Genomic DNA, 13,039 nt, shown 5'->3' with positions numbered 1-13,039 from the left:
TGGGTCTAGAAGTGTCACCAACCAGTAATGACTGTCACCCAAAATTTTGAGAATGCAAGTGTCATCGGAAAGGCAGCGTAACATAAACTCAGCCATACGTGCCAGACTGCTAACAGGCAAGACTTCCGTGTCCTCACCATGAGTATGACTGACCATGCTCTCCTCCTCCTCTCTGTCCTCTGGCCATCCACGCTGAACAGACGGTATGACAGTTGTGCAGGTAGTACCGTCTATAGCGCATGAAACTAGCTCCTGTTCTTCCTCCTACTCCTCTTCCTCATTGTCACCCAATCCATGTTGGGATGTGATGAGGCTGGGTTGTGTGTAATCACCCTGTATGGTTCCTTGCTCCATCTCATTGTGCTCTGCCTGCATTGCATCCTCTTTGATTGTGAGCAGAGATCATTTCAGAAGACAGAGAAGCGGGATGGTGACGCTAATTATGGCGTTATTGCCGCTCACCAACTTAGTGGAGTCCTCAAAGTTTTGGAGAATGGTACATATGTCTGACATCCATGTCCACTCCTGAGGTCTTATGTGTGGAGTCTGAACTGAATACCGACGGCCTTGTTGATGCTGGTACTCAACAACTGCCCTCTTCTGCTCACAAATCCTTCCCAACATCTGTAGTGTAGAGTTCCAACGCGTGGGGACATCACATATCAGTCTGTGAGCCTGAAGCTGCAAACGCTGCTGAAACACGGCAAGGGCGTCGTAAGCTGTAGGTGACTTTCTAAAAAGGGCACACAGTACTTTAACAAGAAGATCCGGCAGCTCCAGGTAGGATTTGAGAAATCGCTGAACCACAAGGTTAAGCACATGGGCCAGGCATGGTACGTGTGTGAGCTCGCCTCACCTCAGAGCCGCCACCATGTTTCGGCCATTGTCACACACCACCATGCCTGGCTATAGGTTCAGTGGTGTGAGCCAAAGATCTACCTGCTCTTTCAGAGCTGTCCACAACTCTTCAGCATTGTGTGGTTTGTCAACTAAGCATATTAACTTCAGCACAGCCTGTTGCCGCTTGGCCGAGGCAGTGCTGCAGTGCTTCCAGCGTGTGACTGATGTGGTCAATTCGGAGATGGAGGCTGAAGAGGAGGAGGAAGCTGAGGAAGATGTGGTGCAGGAGCTGTAGACTGTGGGGGCAACCCTGATTGACCTTGGGCCCACAATCCTCGGCGTAGGAAGGACGTGTTCCTTCCCAACGTCCGACTGCGTCCCGGCTTCCACTATGTTAACCCAGTGTGCCGTCAACAAGATGTACCATCCCTGCCCACAAGAACTTGTCCACGTGTCCACGGTTAGGTAGACTTTCCCGTTAACTACGTTTTTGAGGGCACGGCTAATGTTTTAGTTCATGTGATTGTGTAATGCGGGGATGGCACACCGGGAGAAATACTCGCGGCTGGGGATTGAGAACAGAGGGATGGCCGCCGCCATCAGGTTGTGGAATGCTTCCGTCTCCACGAGCCTAAGAGGCAACATTTTGAGCACAAACAGTGGTGAAATGTGGGAATTTAGTACTGTGGCCTGTGGGGCGTTGGCTGCATATTTGCGCTTGCGTTCCAAGGACTGAGGTATGGACAACTGAACGTTGCGCTGGGAAAAGGACATGGACGTGTTTCCTGATGCTGTTACATGAGACTGTGCAATGACAGGTGCAGGGCAGGAGGCATCTTCGCATGCACCATGAACAGGGGATTGACTTGCATGCATAACAGCGGAAGAAGCAATGGTGTCACCCGCAGACACTGTTCCTGGACCCTGGGGTTTGGCTCACAAAGTCGTGTGCTTTGCTGCCATGTGCCTGATCATGCTGGTGGTGGTCAGGCTGGTCGTTTTGCCACCCCTGCTGATGCTGGCCTGGCAGGTAGTGCAAATGGCCTTTTTAGGGTTATCGGCAGAGTCTTTATAAAACAACCAGATTCGGGAAGACCTAACAGTTGTACTGGCAACTTCCTTCATGTTGGTGTTACGGGGAAAGGTTGCCTGCCTTCTTTCTGTGGCCACCACACTGCTTCTTCCTGCCTGTCTGGGTGCTCTGCCTCCCTCCCCCTTTGTGCTTCTGTCCTCTTTCTGCATGTCCTCCTGCCAGGTTGGGTCAGTTACTATAACATCCACCACCTCGTCTTCCACTTCCCCACTCTGGTCCTCCTCCTGACTTTCTGGCAATTGTGTCTCATCATCGTACACCTCTTGGGACACTTTCCCACGGTCGCCTTTGTGTTACTGTGGCTGCTCAAATATTTGGGCATCACTCCATGCGATCTCCTCTTGCCCCGCTTCAAGTGGACTGGGCGAGAGACCCGAATCTATATATGGGAAAGTGAAAAGCGCTTCGGAGTGTCCAAGTGTGGGATCAGTTGTCACTGGGCACTCGGCATGGTGGAAGCAAGGAGGTTCAGGGTGAGGAATATGCGGTCCAGACTCACAGCTAATGAGACTTGACCGTGTGGAAGACAAGGTGGTTGCTATGATCTGCAACAAGTACTAAGGAAAGATAGGGGAAAGATGTCCTAGCGAACAGACCCGCCTTAGTCCTCGGCTAGTCTGAACGAAGACCTATAGCATAAAGGGAGGGGTCCCTAAAAGAACTAAGGACTGGTACAAAAATGGGACACCTCCTAAACAGAGAAGTTGTTGCAGAACACAAAAAGGCAAACTGACAAAAAGGTACTAGAGGTCCCAGTAGGACCAAGCGAACTGACAGAGAAAGGCACAGAAGCACCTGGCTAGAGAAACAGTCAAACACGGAAGTCCAGCACAGCCAGAAGGGCGGAGCTGGAATATAAAGGCAGATGGTCATGTGACCGCAAAACACAAGATGGAAAAAAACAAACAGTAGGGTTCTAACAGTACCCCCTCTTTTATGAGGATCCTCCGGATCCTCCAGGCCCAGGCCTATCCGGAAACCTAGGAGCAGAGACATCATCCGTCCTTACCCAGGAGTTGTCTTCGGGACCGAAACCCTTCCAGGAGACAAGATACTGTAATTTCCCTCTATGCCATCTAGAATTCAAGATACGAGAAATTTCATATTCGTCATCTTCCACAACAGGAGAAACTGTGACAGTGGCATCCCTATCCGACACACCAGCCTTTTTTAACAAGGAAACATGAAACACAGGATTAATCTTCCAGGAAGTAGGGACATCTAACCTAACAGCAGACAGGTTAACAACATGAAGCACTCTAAATGGACCCACAAACTTAGGACCCAGTTTTTTAGAGGGAATCCTCAACCGCAGGTTCTTTGAGGACAACCAAACCATGTCACCCACAGTAAACAAAACCTCCTTACATTTCCTGTCAAAATACTTCTTTAATTTCTTGTTAGCCTCTTGAAGGTTGCAACGTACATTAGTCCAAACTCTCTCCAAATCACCGGAAAAATTCTCCTCCTCCGGCACCGCCGACCCCAATTTGGAGAACAAACCAAAAGACGGATGTCTCCCGGTACAACAAAAAAATGGAGAACACCCAGCAGAGGAGGATGTATGATTGCTAAGAGCAAATTCTGCGAGAGGCAGAAACTCAGACCACACCTCTTGATTGTCTGCCACAAAACAACGCAAAAACTGTTCTACATCGTGGTTCTTTCTTTCAGTCTGTCCATTAGACTCAGGATGATAACCAGACGAAAATGACAAATGGACTCCCAACCTGTGAGAAAAAGCACGCCAAAAGTGAGCCACAAACTGAGGTCCTCTGTCAGAAACAATATCCATGGGATTGCCATGGAGCTTGACAATCTCCTTAACAAACGCCTTAGCGAGTGTCTTGGCGCCAGCAACTCCCGATTTCCAACATCATAATTCAGTTCGGTTTCCGAATTTTTTTTCGAAAAGAAGGCACAAGCATGTACTCCATCCCTGTTCTCCTGAGACAAAACTGCTCCAACCCCCACCGATGACGCATCGACCTCGACCAAAAAAGGCTTGGTCTCATCAGGATGCATAAGGATAGAGGCATAACTGAACCTCTCTTTGAGATACTTAAACGCTTCAATGGCTTCAGTAGTCCACTGGACCGTATTCGCACCTTTCCTGGTGAGATCGGTTAGAGGTTTAACAGTTACAGAAAAATTCTTAATGAATTTCCTGTAATAATTGGCAAAACCCAAAAATCTCTGTATAGATTTCAAACCAATAGGCCTAGGCCATTCCTGCACAGCCTGAACCTTCACAGGGTCCATCTCAAAGCCCTCGCTGGAGTCAATGTAGCCCAAAAAACTAATTTTCTGCACAGCGAACTCACATTTCTCCAGCTTAGCAAAGAGTGAATTATCACTCAATAACTGCAAAACTTCACGTACACTCTGCCAATGGGACTCTAGATCTGGTGAATAAATCAATATGTCATCTAAATACACAACCACATTCTTACCAATCAAAGGTCTCAGGATATCATTAATAAGGTTCTGAAAAAATGCAGGTCCATTGGTAAGACCAAAAGGCATCACCAGATTCTCAAAATGACCTACCGGAGTGTTAAAAGCAGTTTTCCATTCATCACCCTCCTTCACTCGTAACAAATTGTATGCCCCCGGAGATCAATTTTAGAGAACTACTTGGCCCCTACTAACTGGTTAAACAAGTCAGGAATTAATGGCAATGGGTAGGAATTTGCGAACGGTAATCTTATTCATTTTACGAAAATCCAGACATGGACGTAAACCCCCATCCTTTTTTTTAACAAAGAAAAATCCAACTGCCACAGGTGACTTAGAAGGTCTCATGTGACCAGCAGCCAGGCTAGTCTGTATATATTCCTCCAAGGCCTTTCTTTCAGGGATAGTCAGATTTTACAAGCGACTCTTGGGAAGAGTAGCTCCCGGAACAAACTCAATGGCGCAATCATAATCCCTATGAGGAGGTAAAACTTGCAGGAGGGTTCTAACAGTGGTGGTGGTGGTGGCTAAGTGACTGGAAGCATTATCTGCTATCCACCCAATTAACTTTTGACACTGCTCTGTGTTCAATAGTGGTGTTCTGCGGTCCCCTATTACTTGGGACAGGAAGGTCGAGCGAGAAGATGTGAGTGTTTGTTGTGGGACAATTTCAGCTTTCCCACGGCCTCGGCCTCTGCATGCACCATCATCACCATCAAGTCCAGGTACCCGTCCCTTGCCACGTACCTTGCCTATTTTAAATGGAGGACAATATCTTCCACGCTCACAACAAATGACTGAACTTGGAATGAACTTATATGTGATCCATGTGACGGACAAACCACAGTTTTAAATACCTGGCCTGTAGGTAACTATTTTGAACAGCAAACTGGGGTGAATTGCTTCACTGACACACTGAAACAAATTTTTAAAGGAGGCCAGAAATTGCAGTATTTTCTGAAAATGTATATGTGATCCATGTAACGGGGAAAATACAGTTTTAAATACCTGGCCTGTAGGTAACTATTTTGAACAGCAATCTGGTGTAAATTGCTTCACTGACACACTGAAACAAATTTTTAATAGAGGCCTGAAATGGCAGAATTTTCTGAAAACGTATATGTGATCCGTGTGACGGAGAAAACACAATTTTAAATACCTGGCCTGTAGGTAACTATTTTGAACAGCAATCTGGTGTCAAAAACTTGGCTGACACACTTAAAAAAAAAATTAATGGAGGCCAGTAATGGCAGTATTTTCTGAAAACGTATATGTGAGCCGTGTAACGGAGAAAACACAGTTTTAAATACCGGGCCTGTAGGTAAGTATTTTGACAACAATCTGGTGTCAATTGCTTCACTGACTCACTGAAACAAATTTTTAATGGAGGCCAGAAATAGCAGAATTTTCTGATAACGTATATGTGATCCGTTTGACGGAGAAAACACAGTTTTAAATAGCTGGATTTTTAGCGCTGTAATATGGAAAGGACCTGACTGTATTCTGCAGTGCCAACAAGCAAATGGCGCAGAAAAACGGTGTTCTCTGTATTGCTTTTTAAGCAAATAATGAGGATTAAGTTCCAAAAAAAAAAATTCCTGGCCCCTGAGATCTGGGCCTTTGTCTAGAAATATCTAGCAGCAGCAGAAGGCAGAACTGGAATGGAGCCTCTTGTGCTATGTGCACTGCAGTCTACTATATATCCTGCCTGCCTACATACACTGCCTGCCTGATATCTCTGCAGATGGATTAGTCCTCAGAAGGACTGTTTGTTGAGATGGATATGTGTCTTTAATATAGTCTGTACACCTACACTAACTAGAAACAAGCAAATCTCTTCCTAGCTCAGCAGCAGCTCTCCCTACACTGTTTGATTCTGGAGTGACTCTGACGAGCATGGCGGCGCCAGGTCTGATATAGACCTGACGCTGTGTGGCTATCCAACATGGCTACGGCATTACAGTGAGTGCAGGCAATCCCTGCATGTTCATTGGCTCTCTAAAGAGCGCCAAACATGCAGGGAGAAGACCCAAGCTCCCGCCGAGCAACACCGGAAATACTCGGCGAGCGCCTAGCATGTCTAGCATTGAGATGCTCGAGCGAGCACCGTGCAGTAGCGAACATGCTCGCTCATCACTAGTTATTACACTTAGGGTTATTTAATTTGGAAAAACGAAGGCTTAGGGGTGATCTTATTACTATGTACAAATATATGAGGGGACAGTACAAAGACCTTTCTACTGATCTTTTTACTCTGAGGCCTGAGACAGTGGTTATACCAGCAAACGCTGCATTACAGTCCTGTGTGCTCCTGTTGGTCAAATTGCTAGACTTATCCCCCAGTCTCAGGGGCCAGGAAAAATCCTGTTTTTTTTTTTTCCTCAGTCAGTGTTATGTTCTGCTACCAAAGCTAAGGAAAGAGAGGAGATCTGTCCCTACTATAGGACTCAGCTGAATCCCTACGATGTAACAGGGAACCTGATCCTGCGATCAGACCTGCTAAAGTCCTAATCTAGTCTGTACGGAGACCTATAGATGTGGGGAGGGAATCCCTACAAGTACTAAGGACTGGGAGGAATATGGGACACCTCCTAACAGAAATAGTAGCAGACAGACAAACAAACAAAATAGATAGAACATAGAGGTCCGTAGACCAAGCAAACTAACAGAGTTAGATACAGAGCACAGGCTAGCTAGAAAGTAGATATACAATAAAGTCCAGCAAAGCCAGAAGGGCGGAGCAGGACTAAATAGGCCAACAAGGTCATGTGACCAGTAAAGGAAAAAAAACCTAACAGCAAGGTTCTAACAGTACCCCCCCTTCTAAGAGGATCCTCCGGATCCCCTAGGACCAGGCTTATCAGGAAATCTCCTGTGAAACGCTCTGATAAGTCTGGACGCGGAAACATCATCTGACCTCACCCAAGAGTTATCCTCGGGTCCGAAACCTTTCCAGGCCACAAGATACTGCAAACTACCTCTATACCGTCTAGAGTCAAGGATGCGAGAAATTTCATATTCCCCGTCCTCCACCACCGGAGGAACAGAGGCAGAGGCGTCACCATCCAACACAACAGCTTTTTTTAACAGAGAGACATGAAAGACCGGATTAATTCTCCAGGAGGTAGGAACCTCCAACCTAACAGCAGATTGGTTGACAACCTGAAGCACCTTAAAGGGCCCTACAAACTTGGGACCCAATTTCTTAGAAGGAATCCTCAACCGCAGATTCCTAGAGGACAACCAAACCATGTCACCAACAGCGAACAAAACCTCCTGTCGTTTCCTATCAAAGTAGTCTTTAGATTTTCTGTTGGCCTCCTGAAGATTACCACGCACATCCGTCCAAACTCTTTCCAAATCACCGGAAAAATTCTCCTCCTCAGGCACGGCAGATCCCAACTTGGAGAACGACCCAAACGACGGATGTCTCCCAGAACAACAAAAAAAAGGCGAACAACCAGCAGAAGAAGATGTATGATTGTTCAGAGCAAATTCGGCAAGTGGCAGAAACTCAGACCACCCCTCTTGATTGTCTGCCACAAAACAACGCAAGAACTGCTCAACATCCTGGTTTTTCCTTTCTGTCTGGCCATTAGATTCAGGATGATATCCGGACGAAAACGACAAATGAATTGCCAACCTGTCACAAAAGGCACGCCAAAAACGAGCCACGAACTGAGGACCCCTATCAGAAACAATGTCAGTAGGAACGCCATGAAGTCTGACAATTTCCTTGACAAAGGCCTTAGCGAGAGTTTTAGCGCAGGGCAGTTTGACGAAGGGAACCAAGTGACACATCTTGCTAAAACGGTCCACGACCACCCAGATGACAGTAAAACCCTCAGAGGGGGGAAGGTCAGTTATAAAGTCCATAGCCAAATGTGTCCAAGGAGCACTGGGGACCTCCAAAGGACAAAGCAACCCCGCGGCAGGAGTATGTGAGGACTTAGATCTAGCACATATAGTACATTGGCGCACCCACTTAATGACTTCCTTCTGCCATCCAGGCCACCAAAAACTGCGACCCACCAGTCTCTTGGTCTCAGAGATTCCGGGATGACCTGCCAACCGAGATTCGTGACACTCAACAAACAAATCTCTCCTAAAGGTCCCAGGCACAAACAACCTCCCATGAGGAGTGTTAGATGGGGCATTCTCCTGAGCTTTAAGAATCTCATCTTCCAAAACGGAGTCTAAAGCAGCTATCACAACACCTTCTTGTAAAATGTTTTCCTCTTTCTCAGCACCGACTATGGGAGAAAAACTGCGAGACAAGGCATCCGCCTTAACATTCTTAGTACCAGGGATGTAAGTAATGGAGAAATTAAACCGCGAGAAAAACAGTGCCCACCTAGCCTGACGGGCATTCAGGCGCTTGGCAGCATCAAGATATATCAGATTTTTATGATCCGTAAGAACCTGAACGGGAAATTCCGCACCTTCCAAGAAGTGGCGCCAGTGTTCAAATGCGAGTTTAATAGCCAATAATTCCCGATTACCAATATCGTAATTCAATTCAGTCTCCGAAAATTTTTTTGAAAAAAAGGCACAGGGATGTAATCCATCCCCGTTATCCTGAGACAATACTGCGCCAACCCCCACAGAGGAAGCATCAACCTCAACCAAAAACGGCCTAGTAACATCAGGCTGCATAAGGATGAGAGCAGAGGTGAACCTCTCCTTGAGATACACAAAAGCTTCAATGGCCTCAGAAGACCACTGAACCGCATCAGCACCTTTCCTGGTGAGATCAGTCAGAGGTTTGACAATACTAGAAAAATTTTTTATGAACTTTCTATAGTAATTGGCGAAACCCAAAAACCTCTGTATCGATTTCAAACCAATAGGCCTAGGCCATTCCTGCACAGCCTGAACCTTAACCGGATCCATCTCAAAACCTTTGCTGGAGATAATGTAGCCCAAAAAACTAATTCTCTGTACAGCGAACTCACATTTCTCCAGCTTAGCAAAAAGCGAATTGTCCATTAATAACTGTAATACCTCACGCACGCTCCGCCAATGAGACTCCAGATCTGGCGAATAAATCAAAATGTCATCCAAATACACAACCACATTTTTACCGATCAAAGGTCTAAGGATGTCATTAATCAGATTCTGAAAAAATGCAGGAGCATTAGTAAGACCAAAAGGCATAACCAGATTCTCAAAATGACCCACAGGAGTGTTAAAAGCAGTCTTCCATTCATCACCCTCCTTCATGCGCAACAGATTGTATGCCCCCTTAAGGTCAATTTTAGAGAACCACTTGGCCCCCAATAACTGGTTAAACAGATCAGGAATCAATGGCAGTGGGTAAGGATTGCGTACCGTAATTTTGTTAATCTCACGAAAATCCAGACAAGGACGTAAACCGCCGTCCTTTTTTTTTACAAAAAAAAATCCAACCGCCACAGGAGACTTAGAGGGCCTAATGTGACCGGCGGCCAAGCTTGTCTGTATGTATTCCTCCAAAGCCTTCCTCTCAGGAATAGTAAGGTTAAATAAACGACTCTTAGGAAGAGTCGCTCCAGGGACAAATTCAATAGAACAATCATAGTCTCTATGGGGAGGCAAAACCTGCGATTCTTTCTCAGAAAAAACTCTCCAAAAATCCTGAATAGGAACAGGCAATTCTCCCCTATCCAAAGCTGCAATACGCCCGTTACAACACTTGTCATAACATTTATGGCTCCAGGATTTAATTTCACTGGTAGACCAATCCAGTACAGGATTGTGAAATTTTAACCAGGGCAAACCCAATATTACTGGAGAAGGCAAGTTATTCAACACTACCAAATCCAATTTCTCATGGTGAACACCATTAATAGTGAGAGGAAATTCACTGACCTTGAGAGTAATATTCTTCAAAGGGGAGCCATCCACAGAAACCACAGCAATGGGGGATGATAAAGGTTCAGGTTTTAAATTGAGTTTTTCCACGAATCCCCCATCAATTACATTCAGTGTAGACCCGCAATCAACAAACACCCGAAATTCCATCAATTTTTTCTGAGCAATCGTGGAAGCAGCTAAAAATACACCCTTGGAATTTAAACAGGCAATACGGGCGTGACTGACCATTTTTTTTTCTTTCTTCATACGAAGCTCACAGCCTTTAATCAAATGACCAGATTTTCCGCAATAGAAACACAAGCCTTCCGAAAAACGACGGTCTTTTTCTTGAGAGCGAGGTGCCACCGATCCAATCTCCATCGGTTCACCACTGTTAATACACACATTATCATAACCAGAAACTGACATAGCAGAGGATTTGCTCTCATTAACCCTAGCACGCAGTCTTCTATCCACCCGTATAGCTAATTGCATAGCCTGTTGCAAATCCTCAGGTGTAGGATAAGCAATTAGCAGGTCTTTAACCCTTTCACTGAGCCCAGCAAGAAATAGACTTTTCAGAGCAGAATCGTTCCACCCTGTTTGAGTGGACCAACGACGAAAATGTGTACAATATTTTTCCACATTACCCGATCCTTGTTTTAAACGTCTCAACTCAGTCTCAGCTGATGCGACACGGTCAGGATCATCATATAATAGTCCCAAAGCAGAAAAAAAACTATCCACTGATCTGAAGCATGAATCACTAGGTTGCAAAGAAAAGGCCCACTCCTGAGGCTCTTTGCGCAAAAGTGACATTATGAACCCTACGCGCTGGGATTCATCCCCAGAGGACTTAGGTCTCAAACGAAAATACAATAAGCAAGCATTTTTAAATGAAAAAAATTCTCGGTGTTCACCAAAAAATAAATCCGGCAAACATACCTTAGGCTCCAAGAAATGTGCTCCAGGACAGTTACTCACGTGCTGACGGAGCTCGGCCACCTCCAGAGAGAGTCCCTGCAGGCGATGAGCCAAATCCTGAACCGACACCATGATGGAACAGAAAAATCTTTCCTTAGAGAATTTGCTGGCTGGACTTACTGTTATGTTCTGCTACCAAAGCTAAGGAAAGAGAGGAGATCTGTCCCTACTATAGGACTCAGCTGAATCCCTACGATGTAACAGGGAACCTGATCCTGCGATCAGACCTGCTAAAGTCCTAATCTAGTCTGTACGGAGACCTATAGATGTGGGGAGGGAATCCCTACAAGTACTAAGGAATGGGAGGAATATGGGACACCTCCTAACAGAAATAGTAGCAGACAGACAAACAAACAAAATAGATAGAACATAGAGGTCCGTAGACCAAGCAAACTAACAGAGTTAGATACAGAGCACAGGCTAGCTAGAAAGTAGATATACAATGAAGTCCAGCAAAGCCAGAAGGGCGGAGCAGGACTAAATAGGCCAACAAGGTCATGTGACCAGTAAAGGAAAAAAAACCTAACAGCAAGGTTCTAACAGTCAGACTGTACAAATACACGTCTTATTAACCTTTTGGTATCCCCTCCCCCCAAAAAAAAATAAAATTGAGTGTGTCTGTGACTGTTCAGACACCAATATATCTGTTTAAAAGAGTCTGGTGTAGGCCAGATAACTAGAACTGTGGTTTTGCAGTTCCATGGTTCAAATCTCTGTATTATCCTGCTTTTGGCATTTTTTCTGTAAAAAAAAACAGTAATAGTGTCTCCCTGACTGTTCAGACACAAATATATCTGTTTAAAAGAGTCTGGTGCAGGCCAGATAACTACAACTGTGGTTTTGCAGTTCCACGGGTCAAATCTCTGTATTATACTGCTTTTGGCATTTTTTCCGTAAAAAAAAACAGTAGTAGTGTCTTTCTGACTGTTCAGACACAAATATATCTGTTTAAAAGAGTCTGGTGAAGGCCACAAAAATATAACTGTGGTTTTGCAGTTCCACCGTTCAAATCTCTGTATTATCCACCTTTTTGCCTTTTTTACATAAAAAATAAAAAAATTGATTGTCTCGCTCAGTGTTCAGACACAAATATATCTGTTTAAAAGATTCTGGTGTAGGCCAGAGAAATAGAACTGTGGTTTTCCTCTTCCACGGTTCTATCTAATCTCCTTTTTATTACCCTTTTTCCACTGATAGTGCGAGTGTAAGCTATTTTACTTCATTTACAATGGGCAAGGCGCGAGGCAAGGGACGTGGAACTGGATGCTCTGGTAATGCTGCATGTAGAGGACGGGGCCGTGGCCAAGTTGAAAATGTGTCACAACCAACAGCCACATCTTCTTGCTCCCACTTCTTGACCGAATTACTAGGGAAGCACACTACAACACCAGTATTGCGAACTGATCAGTGTGAACAGGTTATTAATTGGATAGCAGATAATACTTCCAGTTACCTGGGCACCATCACCTCCGGTCTGTCTTCCACACGGTCAAGTTTTAGTAGCCGTGAGTATCGACCGCATATTCCTCCTCACCCTGATGCTCCTTCCTCCCACCATGCCGAGTGTCGTCAGACAGCAACTGATCCCACACTGGGACACTCTGAAGAGCTGTTCACTGGTCCATTTCCATATTTGTGCCCCTCGCCTCCTCCTCTTGAAGTGGTGGAAGAGGAGATCCCATGTAGCGATGCCCAAATATTTGAACAGCCACGGCCAGAGGAAGTCGACGCTGACAATTTGTCACAAGAGGTGGACGATGACGAGACACAATTGCCACGAAGTGAGGAGGAGGATCGTGGAGCGCAAGTGGAAGAGGATGAGGTGGTGGA

The sequence above is a fragment of the Phyllobates terribilis genome, unplaced genomic scaffold (assembly GCF_046119375.1).
Source record: "Phyllobates terribilis strain yellow unplaced genomic scaffold, ASM4611937v1 Scaffold_3__8_contigs__length_932513732, whole genome shotgun sequence".
Classification (NCBI taxonomy): Eukaryota; Metazoa; Chordata; class Amphibia; order Anura; family Dendrobatidae; genus Phyllobates; species Phyllobates terribilis.
The sequence above is the reverse complement of the archived record's forward strand: the minus strand, read 5'-3'. Positions refer to the sequence as shown.